Here is a 13441-nt window from a genome sequence, read left to right as displayed (position 1 = left end):
ACAAAATCAGAAAACTTCTTCCACTTGACAGGATAGCAGCGTCGTGTAGATGGCTTCCGTGCTGCTTCCAGGACTTTAAGTACAGAGTCTGAGAGGGAGGGTAGCGTCAGATACTCCAAGCTGTCAGATGGAGGGATTCTATGTTCAGATGGATACTGCGGGCCCCCTCCAATGTCAACAGTTCCAGGTATACCAGCAGGTGCACAAAGGTGTGGTTGGCCAATTGCAAGAGGGAAGTGAACCAGGGTTGCCGCGGCCACCAAGATGCCACCAGAATCGCATCTGCCCTGTCCCTTTTCAGTTTCTCAAGTACCCTTGGAATTAAAGGGAACGTCGGGAATGCGTACACAAAGTCTCTTCCCCAGTGGTGAAGGACCGCATCGCCCAGGGATCGTCGGCCTATCCCACCCCTGCTGAAATACTGGACGCACTTCCTGTTGCTCTCCGAGGTGAATAGATCCACCGACGGAATCCCCCAGCCATGGAACAAGCCTTTCAACACATTCCTCTCTAGAGACCACTGATGAGAGTTTCCCGTCTGTCAGCTGAGGGCATTCACCAGGGTGCTCAAGACTCCTTCATGTGCACCGCTGTTGGCCAGATACTTCTGCGTATGCACCACGCCCAGATCTCAAGTACCAGAAACAATAACTTGCAAGAGACCATCCCACCTTGACGGTTTAGGTATGAGCGGGCTGTGGTATTGTCTGTCAAGATGAGTACGGACTGTCCCCAGATCCAGTGGCGGAAGGCCTTTAGTGCTAGGAGGATGGCCATTAACTCCAGGTAGTTTCTGTGTTCGTACTTGAGATGGTGAGGCCAAAGGTCGGCCACTGTGAATTTCCCGAAGTGCGCTCCCCATCCAGATGTGGAAGCATTAGTTGTTATTTACAATCTCGGAGGAGATCGCTCGAAAGGGACACACACCCCCGTCAGATGTGCAAACCACATTTGTAGAGGCCTCATGTGAAAGCGTGTGAGTGGCAGAACAGCCGTAGATGAAGCCGTGTGCCCAAGTAGCTTCTGCACCACCTTGGCCCTGTGACACATCTTATGGCAGAAACGCAGGGCCGCCTCTCTGATGCTCAGCACCCTGTGAGGGGCAAGGTATGCACTGCTCTGTCTGGAATCCAACAGTGTGCTGAGGAACTCCACACGTTGCAATGGTCAGAGTTTCGATTTCTTGAAGTTGACCTCTAGACCCAGAGACTGAAGCAGCTGAAAGGTGAGCCGCACATATTCATGAGGCCTTTGAGGGAGTTTGCCAACAATAACCAATCATCTATGAACGGGATGTCCATCACCCCTTGCAGCCGGAGGTGTGCCGCTACCACCGCCATACATTTCGTAAAGACGTGAGGTGCAGAGGCCAAACCAAACGAGAGTACCTTGGATTGGTAGGTATGACCTCCCACCCGAAATCTCAAGTGTTGACGGTGATAGTGTACGATGGAGAGGTGGAAATATGCATCTTTTAGGTCAATCGAGGCGAGCCATACATTTCTGGACAGGAGACGAAGAAGAGTCAGGATAGTGATCATGTGGAATCTCTGATACCGGACAAAAAGGTTGACTCTCCTCAGGTCCATGAGGCCTGAGACCACCCTCAGGTCCATGAGGCCTGAGACCACCATCCCACTTGGGGATGGTAAAGTACCTTGAGTAAACTCCCCTGTCCAGGTCTGAATGGATCTCCTCGATGGCCCCTTTTTCTAGCAAGGCATCGACCTCCTCCAGTAACGGAGGGGATGGCCTGGTAGTCTTGATTCCCCAAAAAGGTGGTAAAGAAAGGAAATTTATACGGTAACCATTGCGAATAATAGCCAGTAGCCAAGCATCCAATGTAATGGCTGCCCAAGCGTCGTAGTGACCTGACAGGCTGGTGGAGCCAAAGTCATTGTCTCTTGTAGTATGTTTGTTTCACCTTGGAAAAGTGCGACTTGTATATCTTGCGCTCCAGTGCCCTTGCACTGTTGGTACTTCCTGTTGTTGTGTAGTTCCAAAAGGAATCATTGGATTGGTAGCCAGAGGGGTAGGCCAGGGACCTATATTGGTTCTGTTGCTGCCAAGGATGACGTCTTGTTGAAGCCACAGAGGAGGAGGGGGCCGAATAGGACATGCCCATTGAACGTGCTGTGGTTCTCAGTTTCTGCACACACTCCAGTGTGTCATCGGTTTGTTGGCCAAAGAGGGCATCCCCATCAAATGGGAAGTCCTCAATTCACGATTGGGCTTCCTCCAAGAGTGAGGAAGCTCTGAGCCAAGCGTGGTGTCTCAGGGAGACCGCTGTTGCCATGATTCTGGATCCCCCATCTGCACAGTGGCGAGCAGAGTGGAGCTGTTGTTTAGCCACTCCCGAGCCCTCCTGGAGGAGTGTGGTGGCAGGCTCTTTCTGTTCCCTTTGAAAGTGAGCAATGAAGGGGGCAAGCTTTTCCAATATAAAGTGTTGATACCTTGCCCAGTAAGCTTGATGATTAGCCACCCGGAGCAGTAAGCTGGATGCAGATTATAGTCTCTTTCCCACAGCATCCAGCTTCCTGCCCTCCCTGTCTGAAGGAGCTGTCAAAAGCCGTTGTTTGGACTTCAATTGGGCCGATTCAACTACAACCAAATTTGTTGTGGGGGGTCTGTTGAGGTATTGTGTATCTTGCATTTTCACCCTGTACATGCCCTCCAGGCGTTTGGAAGTGGAGGCAACTGAGGCAGGTTTCTCCCAGGCTACTTTAATTATCTGGGCAATGGTTGGTATCAGGGGAAGGGCTACTATCCCTGTAGCCTGCGGTTGGATCAGCTCAAAGATGGAATCCTGAGCAGTCTGATGTAGCTCCAAAATATCCAACCCGAGAGAGGTCGCCAATGCCATGCGCAGGAGCTGCTCTGTGTAACGTTTCAGTTCCGCTAAGGAGGCACCCTCCAGTTGCTCCGCTTCTGGCTGTTCCATTGCACTCTCTGTTCCATCCACCTCTGGAGTACCTGGTGGATCCAGCGGTTGCAACCTCAGGTCCTGGACAGGAGTATCAATCTCCACCACCGGTGCTGGCGACGGAAGCGTTGGATCTACTGGCTCTGCAGGCGGAGCCATAGGAGCTGGCAGCATAGGGTCCACAGGCTGGGTCGGGGCTGGAAGCACAGGATCCACAGGCATCGGGGGTGGCAATGGGCCCTCGAGTGGAGCGCTTGGGACCGAGGGAGATCGAGGGTCTGCTGGTCTTGCTTTCTTTGGCTTCTTCCCTTGTTTCCTGCTACGCCTCTTAGGGCTAGAATCTGATCTCGGAATCTGATCCCGACATAGAATGGGAGCGTGACCGCTTATGTCCTCTCCTCTTTCCGCCTAGATAATCCCTTAGCCTTTTCTTGTAGAATGGACCAGACGGAAATCCAAAATAATTCACCGGTTCCACATCAGTTTAAGGAGCCATCATCCAGTGCGAAGGGTGCCTGTCCCTCTCAAAGTGTGGGGCATAATCCCATCTAGATAGCAAAATCGTTGGGTCGTAAAACCAACGATAACGTTTCCCATGATGTTTTGATCTGCAGGATGTCTCACTCGAGGAGGATGAGGGGGAACCTGGGTAGCAGGGGTCCAAACCACTCTCAGAAGATATTTCGGGATCTGGCTGAGGTTGCAGTGGTGAGTTAGATCCCGAGGAGACACTTGATAGCAAGCAGATCAGAGACAGATAAATTGGGCTTGGAGATGGGGAGTGCGGGACATGCATCTTCTTACTTTTACATTTTTTTTGGAGTGGATTCAGCCTCCCGCCTCTCTTTAGCAAGCTTTTCTCTCTTCGTGCCACCAGGGAGCTTCCTTTACTTTTTCTTCACTTGTTCTCGAGGCTCCTGAACAGTATTCGAGCCTGAGCTAGCTGTCATCGGGATGAAAGCACCAGCTTTCTTACGCTCCTTCAGTCCCAAGTCCCCACCTCCTACACAATCCGCCTGAGTAGGGGGGCTGGCCCAGGGCACACCAGAGTCCGCTTTGCCTTGATCGAGCTCGTGGCAGGTTTCGAGGACGCAAGCCGCACCTTCTCGCCCTGCACCATAACGGGAGGTAAGCCCGGCAGAGGCGGTGGTAATTCTGGTGGAGGTGGCTGCAGATTGAGCTCAGCTGCATGCGCCAGTGCAGTGACCTCGGCAGCAGTGTTTTGTTGTTCAACAACAGGCTCAGATTCAGAGTAGGGCTGTCCTTCCATCCGATTTTGAGGTCCCGACCTTGGGCTACCTCCTGCCGCTGCCGAACTTGCTTGAAGGGCCCTTTCCCACATCAGTGTACCTAAGTGGGAAGCTCTGTTGTGGCAAGCCTGCTTAGCGAAGCCCTTACAAATTGTACAGGTATCCACCCTATGGGCCTCCCCCAGGCAAGGAAGACACTTTGCGTGCCTGTCTGAGGTGGGGATTTTTGCTGCACAGGCTGAGCAACATTTAAAGATTACTTTTGGGGCTGCTGCCATAAGGGACAACGCTCCACTGGCCGCCGAAGCGTTTGTGGGGGGGGGGAAGAAATCAAAATGCAAGATGGACAGTCAGATATACTTAGAGAAGAGAGAAACAGATAGAATAAAAGGAGGTTAAAGTAGACAATTGTATAGGAGATACGTTCTGAGGTAAAGGCAGAGCAAAGCTCCAACGTCTTGCCCTAGCAGCGGTCGATGAAAGACTGAGGTAGTGTGGGGATCAGGCTACAGAGGTAGTGGTGCCTGCCCAGTAGCTGCGCCCGGGCAGGTACAGCCAGCCTCCCTCTGTGAAGTTAAACAGTGTAACTGAGGTGTTTGTGTGCTCCCTGCCATGTTACACTGTTTAACTTTTCCCCACTTTTTTTTTCATTTTGGAAGGTTCTGGAACGTGGCTCTGCTCAGGCGCCTAACCCAAGTGTGATGCACAGAGACCACAAAGAAGAAAGGGGGGTTTCCTGCAAGGCCTGGCTGGGACTGGACCCAGGCTCCGGTACCAAGGGAGGCAGTAGCAGCTTCCGGATCACCGTGTGGCTGCTGGAGGTGATGGGCCTATTTGCTCCAGATTTCTCCAAGCTGAATATGTGAAGTGAAAGATGAAAGATGAGGGGGAGAAAGATGAGGGGGAGACACACAGAAGGATGAGGGGGAGACACACAGCTTATTTCTGGGTCTGTAGTGGGGCCCAGCACTTGGATGGTCAGAGCTGGCCTGATGGCCAGAAGAACCCTGGGAAGGAACCATCTCCCTGGACAAGCCAGAAGGACACTCCTGCCCCAGAGGGAAGACGGCCCATCCAGGCTCCCCAAGGTCCAGGTTCCTCCTGGGGAGGGGCTGCAATAATTTGGCATGCTCCACAGCAGCCTCCTGCTTCTTTCTGTGGAGTCTCCCCTCCCCCAGGTGGGAAGGGCTTTCCCCTCAGAAGTCACACCCCCACCTGGTGCATTGACCACACACCTGGCTGCCTTGATCTTCCCCAGAAGGGCTGGTGGGTTGCCTTCCCATGGCGGCTTCCACTTGCTGCTGCTTTCTGCCTGGGGTTACCTCTTGGATCTTTTGACAGGCTTCACCCTTTCTGTTGATGGTTCTGCCCTAGTAGTTTACATAACCTCTGCAGATTTGTTTGGACAAAAGCAAGTCTCACAATTTCAGAGCTGAATATAAGTAAGTTAACCATGAAAAATGAGGGGGAGACACACAGCTTATTTCTGGGTCTGAGTCTGGGTCTGCCTTGGAGGGGGGGGCAGCGTTTGGATGGTCAGCTCTGGCATTGGGTCGAGCCCCTACCAAGCTTGTGGTGGTTGCAAATAAGATGACACTGTATTCAGCAGAGGTCAGCCCATCGGGGTCTGGGCCTTCATTCTCGTTATGGTATTTGAAGAACTCTGGGGAGGAACCGGCTCCATGGACAGGCCAGAAGGACACTCCTGCCCCACAGTGAAGAAGTCGCACCCAGGCACCCCAAGGAGGTCCATTCACAGGGGTTTGCATAACTTCTGCGGATTTGTTTGGACAAAGCAAGTCTCAGAATTTCAGAGCTGAATAAAGGTATGTTAACCATGAAAGATGAGGGGGACAGCTTGTCGCACTTTCCGTCCCGCAGCCTCTCCTGGGTTGCTTTCAAAGCAACAGGGGGAGAAGCTGCAACACCCCACATGGAGGCATCTATCAGAAGAGGGTGGAAGTTTTAGCACCCTGCACCTCCCAGCCAATGTGAGCAAGATCCAGTTCCTATTTCAAAGCCAGGCTAACCTCATCAACAGCCTGCTGTGAGTTGCTTCTTTCTGCTTCCCTTCTTCCAAGGTTTTGTGCTCTCCAGAACTGTGGACTCTACCATTGCAGGAGCATCTTTAGCATCAATTCCCTTCCAAAAAGGAACGGGAGTCCCGAGAAAAACAAATGGCACAAGTGTCCTTCATTTCATTTGAGATTTCTCTGCTTCCATTTTGTGACACGTGAAAAATGAGTCGAATTGTCCCCATCTGGTGCCCTCTTCCAACTAGATACTATTCAGGGCCAGTTCAACGATCTGGCCAAAGTGGCACTGGCCAGGGGTGCCTAGGATTAATCGGCTCCGGAGGAGGATGGTGGGCTGGGGAAGGAAAGCGTGTACCTGCTGCTCTCCTGACCACACAGGCTTCCTATCTTGCTGGAACTGTCTGGGTAACACGTGAGAGGGAGGGAGCTCCTTCACCAGCGCGCACACACACACCTGCTGTGTTTAGCAAGGCTGCGTGGTGTTTGTGTGGTGTGCTTAAGCACGATCATTCTCCCCCTGACCAGGGATCTCTTCTCAATTTCACTTGTGCTTTGGAAAACTGGGGGGTGGGGGTGGGGGACACCCGAGGACTCTTTTTAAAGCCTTCCTGCCTAATCAAGCTATTATCTGGTTAAGGACACCGTGACTGATTAATCCAATTAGTTTTCATTGATCGATCCATTAATCAGTAAATCAGTTAGATGTGATTAACTGATTGACATGTGATATGACTAAAAATAAGAGTTTTGAAGGGAGGAAGTCTACTTGATTCCGTTTTAGCTATTTGTATACTGCTTTTCAACACAAGTTACATAGAAAAGTGAGAAATAAGTAAAGATGGTAACCTCAGGGACATTTCTTTTTGAGTAGCACACATTCATTCTGCATTTGTGCTTGCACTTATTTGGAAGGGGCTGGCTTCAGAGAGCAACTTTCTTTGAGTAGTGGCACACATTAATTCTGTGTTTTGTTTCTTGCTTGAATTTACTTTGAGGGTTCATTTTTAAAATCCACCTCTGCAGCCCATTCCTTTTCCCTTTCATGTTGGCTCCGTTGTCGTAGCCTTGGTCCCTCATACCACCAATATTAAGATTCCAGGCATGCAGTTGATTGACAACAGTGTCACACAAACCCTCTCCAGTTGCATCATGCACTTCCAGGAAACCTAGGAAATGTTCTTCTGTGTCCACAGTGCCTTCTTTGCAGGAAATGAAATGAATAATAACCATCATCTGCTCAATGTGACTGAGGTCTGGAATGCAGTCCAATATTATAAAATAGTACTTTGCTTTCTTGATTGCAGACAAGATCTTTTCAGTGATGGTCTTGCCCAAAATTGAAATAATTTATTTTGTATGTCTTTGCGCAAATAGTGGTATTTGGATTCCTGTCTCTTTTGCAAGCACATTAATTTTAAAATCTACTATCTATGTTTACATTATACTGTATTCAGGCGACTTGGACTCCACTGTTTCTGTGGAGTATTAGTATTCTGTGCAGTATTAGTTTGGATCAGTATCAATCTGTCAAGCCTGAGGACATGGACAAACTGCTTGGGGCAGTGCGGCCTACCACTTCTTCTCTGGATCCTTGCCCGACTTAGCTGCTTCTATCTAGCCCGACGTGGCTGCTTCTATCTAGCAGGGAAATTGTTGGAGATAATTGATTTGATTGATTGATTGAAGCCAGCGTGGTGTAGTGGTTAGAGTGCTGGACTAGGACCGGGGAGACCCAAGTTCAAATCCCCATTCAGCCATGAAACTAGCTGGGTGACTCTGGGCCAGTCACTTCTCTCTCAGCCTAACCTACTTCACAGGGTTGTTGTGAAAGAGAAACTCAAGTATGTAGTACACCGCTCTGGGCTTCTTGGAGGAAGAGCGGGATATAAATGTAATAATAATAATAATAATAATAATAATAATAATAATAACAATAACAATAACAATAATAACAACAGCAGCAGCTTTACTGGGAACAGCCTATATTCTGCGACGATATCTATAACAATTGACAATAAAATTCAGCCATCCCAGGTCCTTGGGAAAGACTCGATGTCTGGATAAAACAAACCAGTCAATAACACCTGTCTGACTATGTAAACAAGAAATAATAACTAAGCGCCGTCAAGTTGGTGTCGACTCTTAGTAACCACATATAGATTCTCTCCAGGATGATCTGTCTTCAACTTCGCCTTTAAGGTCTTTCAGTGGTGCATTCATTGTTGTTGTAATCGAGTCAATCCACCTTGCTGCTGGTCATCCTCTTCTTCTCTTTCCTTCAATCTTTCCCACCATTATGGACTTCTCAAGGGAGCTGGACTTTGCATAATGTGTCTGAAGTATGATAGTTTGAGCCTGGTCATTTGTGCCTTGAATGAAAATTCTGGATTGATTCGTTCTAGGATGCATTTATTTGTTTTCCTGGCTGTCCGTGGTATCCTGAAAAGTCTTCTCCAGCACCAAAGTTCAAAAGCGTCAATGCTTTTTCTATCTTGCTTCTTCAAAGTCCAGCTTTCGCATCCATAGAGTGTCACGGGGAAAACTATTGTCCGAACAATTCTAATCTTTGTAGGTGTAGACACATCACGGCATCTAAATATCCTTTCCAAGGTCTTCATTGCAACCCTACCAAGTGCTAGTCTACAGTGTATTTCTTGACTTCTGGATCCTTTACTGTTGATGGTCGATCCTAAAAGGCAAAAGCTATCCAACACTGCAATGTCTTCATTGTCAATTCTGAGGCTCGTTGCTGTACCCGTTGCCATTAGTTTAGTCATCTTTACATTTAGATGTAGTCCCATTTTTTCACTGTGCTCCTTGACTTTCATTACTAGAGCTTGCAATCATTTCATTACTAGGTCAATGCAATCGAAGGCTTTTCTGTAGTCAATAAAGCACATGTTGACTTCTTTCTGGTGTTCTTTGACTTTCTCAATTATCCGGCATGTATCAGCAAAGATGTCTCTTGTTCCTCAGCATTTTCTGAAACCAGCTTGAACATCCAGCATTTCCCTTCCACATAAGGCTCTAATCTGCGTTGAATGATCCTGAGCATTATTTTGCTAGATGTGAAATTAAGGATATTGTACGATCGTTTGTGCAATCTGTTAAGTCTCCTTTCTTTGGTATGGGTATGTAGACTGAACTCTTCCAATCTGTTGGCCACTGTGTCATTCTCCAGATTTGCTGGCATAGTTTGGTTAGAGCCTTGACTGATTCTTCCTCTGTTACCTGCCATATTTCTGTAGCTATTCCATCAATTCCTGTAGGCTTCTGACTTGGTAATGACCGGAGTGCTAATCTAACTTCATATTCCTGTACTACAGGTTCTTGCAAGTAGGAATATCTTCTAGAGCAGGGATTCTCAACATTGGTTCCCCAGATGTTTTTAGACTTCAGCTCCCAGAATCCCCAAACAAAGGGCACTGGGACTGGAGATTATGGTGTCCAAAAACATCTGGGGACCCAACGCTGAGGATCCCTGTTCTAGAGTATCTTGGATGTTGGGGTCCCTGCTGTACAGATTTTCAGTATACTCCTTCAAACTCGGTTTGATCTTCTCTGAATCAGTTACTATCTGACCTTTGGCATCTCTTAACATACCAATTTGAGGTTGGAATTTGGAACCACCCTCTGAGTTCAGGGATCTTTTGGAAAACTTGCCTTATTTTTCCATGTCTATTCCCTTCCTCAAGGTCTTTGCAGATGCTATTGTAGTACTGTTCTTTGTCTTTTCTAACAGCTTTCTGAAATTCCCTATTAAGTTCCTTCCTGAAGTGTTTATCTTTCTTGACTTTGGCTTCTCTCCTCTTCTTGGCAATTTCCACCGTCAGTTCTGACATCCATTTTGCTTTCTTCTGTTTCTTGGTCTTTGGCAGTCTCTTTTCACATTTGTCCTTAACAACTTCTTTGATTTCATTCCACAGTTCCTCTGATCCAACATCAAGTCCCCAAAGGACCTCCCCCAGGGGAGTGGCAGAGATGCTTTGTTTGGACACGGAGATGTTAAAAATCATGGGGGCCAAAACAGAATTCTATGGGACCCTGTTTGTCAAAGACTATGGCTTTTGAGCAGCCTTGAGGAAACCGCTGCCAGTCTGTGTAGACAATACTAAGCTAGATGGACCAATGGTCTGACTCAGTATAAGTCAGCTTCCAATGTTTCTAAGAGTGGTGGGAATGTATTTGGAAACTAATTCCAATGTGCAGCACATACTAGGTCTGATGTTTAGAACTTTGCAGCTGATTTTAAACAATGCAGACTTCAGATGAACCACTAAATCATGTTATATTAGCTGTTCTGATCCGGAGCCTGTGGATTGTTATGTGCAAGTTAGCTCAGTACATTAATATTTTCATATATGTTTTTGAATTCGAACCCCAGTCCTTTACTATGATTCTTGTTGACTAAATAATGGGGTTGCAAGGGAGGTGGAGAGAGAGAGAGACAAAAAAAGACAAAAAGAGGCCATAGATTAAGATATAAGATAATGAAAAATGCAACTCACCACAGTTGGGAATCCTAGGACCAGGTGGCCTGTATTTCTGCTCAGCCTGCTGCTGTCTAGGAGCTACATTCTTAAGACCCTTGCCTACTGCCTTATCTGAAATGCACCTGCGGGTTAGGCTGACCAGCTCTTCATCCCACTGCAAGTAGCAGGGGGCCTCACAGCTCCTCATTAAGCGAGCCTCCATAGCCAGCTTGTCCACAACCTAGGTGAGAAGATGTACATTTTAAAGTTCTCAGCACAGAGAACATGTAGTGAATGGAATGGATTTTTTGTATATATTAAATCAGCATTGGCAATATATTTTGCATATGTCCTCAAACAAAACATGGCTCAATGCTTTCTTAATCATTAGTGCAAAACAAAGCAGCTCAGCTTTAGCAACACTGACTGCTGTTCTGCCTTTTTGCTGACATGTTCACCGCTTATTACAAAACCTAAAAAGGGAACACACACACACACAAACAAGAAATGAATAAGAACATATTGGCATCAAAAGGAACACACTACATAGCACATAACAGGCAGAAACAAATCCTGAGTTCCTTCTGAATAAAGTGCTGCCCGAGCTTTGCCCTGGTGTCTCTGCTCCAGAGCGAATGGGTGGACAGGGAAAGGTTCAGTCATGTGCACCAGAAATGTGCAAATCATATGGAGCAGCAGGCAGCCCTCGAGGGACCTCCAGGTACACACATACACACGGAATGAAGAGGAACACATCACTTAGACCTGAGAGCAATTGCAGCTGCTTACATTATCCAGCTGGGATTTGCCACCTATCACACACACACACACACACACACACACACACACACACACACACACTCACACACACACACACACACACCGGGACCACATTGCAAACCCTCAGCCTCTCATTGCCCTGCTCTGACTGACAGCTGCTCTCAGGCAGAGCTCTTTTCCTAGCTACCCAGGATCCCTGGTCCTCCTCTTACCAACCCTGTCTGCTGTTCCTTTGCACAGGAAGCCCATAGAGACTCCAAGGGAGTCTCCAAAGGAAACAAAAATCTCAGGTTTCTGTGGCTTGTTGTGACATCATGCCCTGATCAGTCAGTGATGACGGCTGCTCTAGTCTAAATCCACACTCAGGTTCTTCACATGACCAACCCTACAGGGACAAGGCAAACTTATGTAGGGCTGGTCATGTGCAGTGCCAGAATCACTCCTGATCCCGGTGCTCCATCCCCAGGCAGCCCTGCTTTTACCCAGGCTAAAAGTGAGGTAGCAGGATGTGTACTTGCCTTCTACCTCACACCCGGGTGTTGTGGCCGCTCAGGCTGACGGCAGCCATCCTTTCCACAGAGCCGGGGGGGGGGGCGCATGGAGTGGAACAGCATTGGGAACTTCCTCAATGTACTGCGCTGTTCGCATAGTGCATTGTGGGATTCCTGGCAGCAGTGAAGTAGTCGTAAATTCCTAGGTGTAGCCACATCCACCCAAACAGCGGCCAGAGGAATCCGTTTAGAAGGAAGCAGTGCATTTCAGTGGGCATTCCCTGCCATTTGATTGAGGACACTAACCCACCAGAGCACTTGCATGCTGACGGTACTTGCTTTAATTAGGTAGCGCTAGGAAAGACTCCTGCCTGAAACCATGAAGAGCTGCTGCCAGTCAGTGGGGCCCAGGGTCTGACTCTAGGAAGGCAGCAACCTCTGTTCTTAAGATAGGTAGCATGCTAATCAACGGCTGGAAGAGCAAGAGCATCACACTAGCCCTATGTCGAAAGCCAAGGGCTTTGCATCCCTGCTGAGACCCCAGATGGGGGAAAGTACCCTCCCTGCAGCACTACACCACTGCCTGGCGGCCTGGTTTCCTTCTCTACCCACCACCCCTCCACTCCAGATCACCTCGCCACTCGCCCCTGTGCTACCACAATACAACGTAAATAGATTTTTTTTTAAAATATATGATTTGCTTGTTGTAGTTTCTCAGAATGGGAGAAAGATGTAGGCTAGATGGGATAGTGCCAATCCTTGATTAACATATGAAGCAGATTTCCCTTTCTAATACCAGCTCATTTTAAGATTCACACCAAGAATCCTCCCCTGCCCCCCACTGCTCTATCCACCAGGGCCCAATTATTTCCCTCCAATTAGGATGGGCTCCACCAAGGCTTCCACTCACAACCACCGGATGGGGACTCAGATCTTGCAGCTGGTGACGTGACAGGTTCTCACTCCTCAGAATCAGGAAGATGGGGACTCTGGGGGTTCGCCTGCCCCTCTTTGTGTCTCTTCGCACAGAAGTGTCCTTGCTGGGCTTCTCTACAGGCTCCTGGCACAGCTTCTTCGGGTAGGGCTCCACGGCTTCCCCAGCCACCTTGAACACTTGACAACCCAAGTGAATTTCAGCTCCGCCTTCCTTATACTACTGCTTCCCTGGCACCACATGTTCTCTTTCCCCCTGGCTCCACAGTAGCCGAATGGTCATTACAGCCCTGAATTCAGCTGGTGACTGGACTCTGTGGTCCTGCACGGTCTGCTAACTGACCCAATGACAGGTTCAGCATCTTCGCCCATTTTCATTGGATCAGTCTGGGTCCCTAACAGTTACATAGTGTGATGAGGTAGGCAAACCACCTCATAATCAGGTACCTACACATACACACATAGTACACACATACCTTTGATTCTGATGTTGATCTTATTATAACTGGCACAAATTCTCATTTGGCCTACTTTCTTTCAGACCAGAACTACAAGA

This window comes from Hemicordylus capensis, chromosome 2 (genome assembly GCF_027244095.1).
Source record: "Hemicordylus capensis ecotype Gifberg chromosome 2, rHemCap1.1.pri, whole genome shotgun sequence".
NCBI classification, from domain to species: Eukaryota; Metazoa; Chordata; class Lepidosauria; order Squamata; family Cordylidae; genus Hemicordylus; species Hemicordylus capensis.
Note: the sequence above shows the minus strand (reverse complement) of the source record.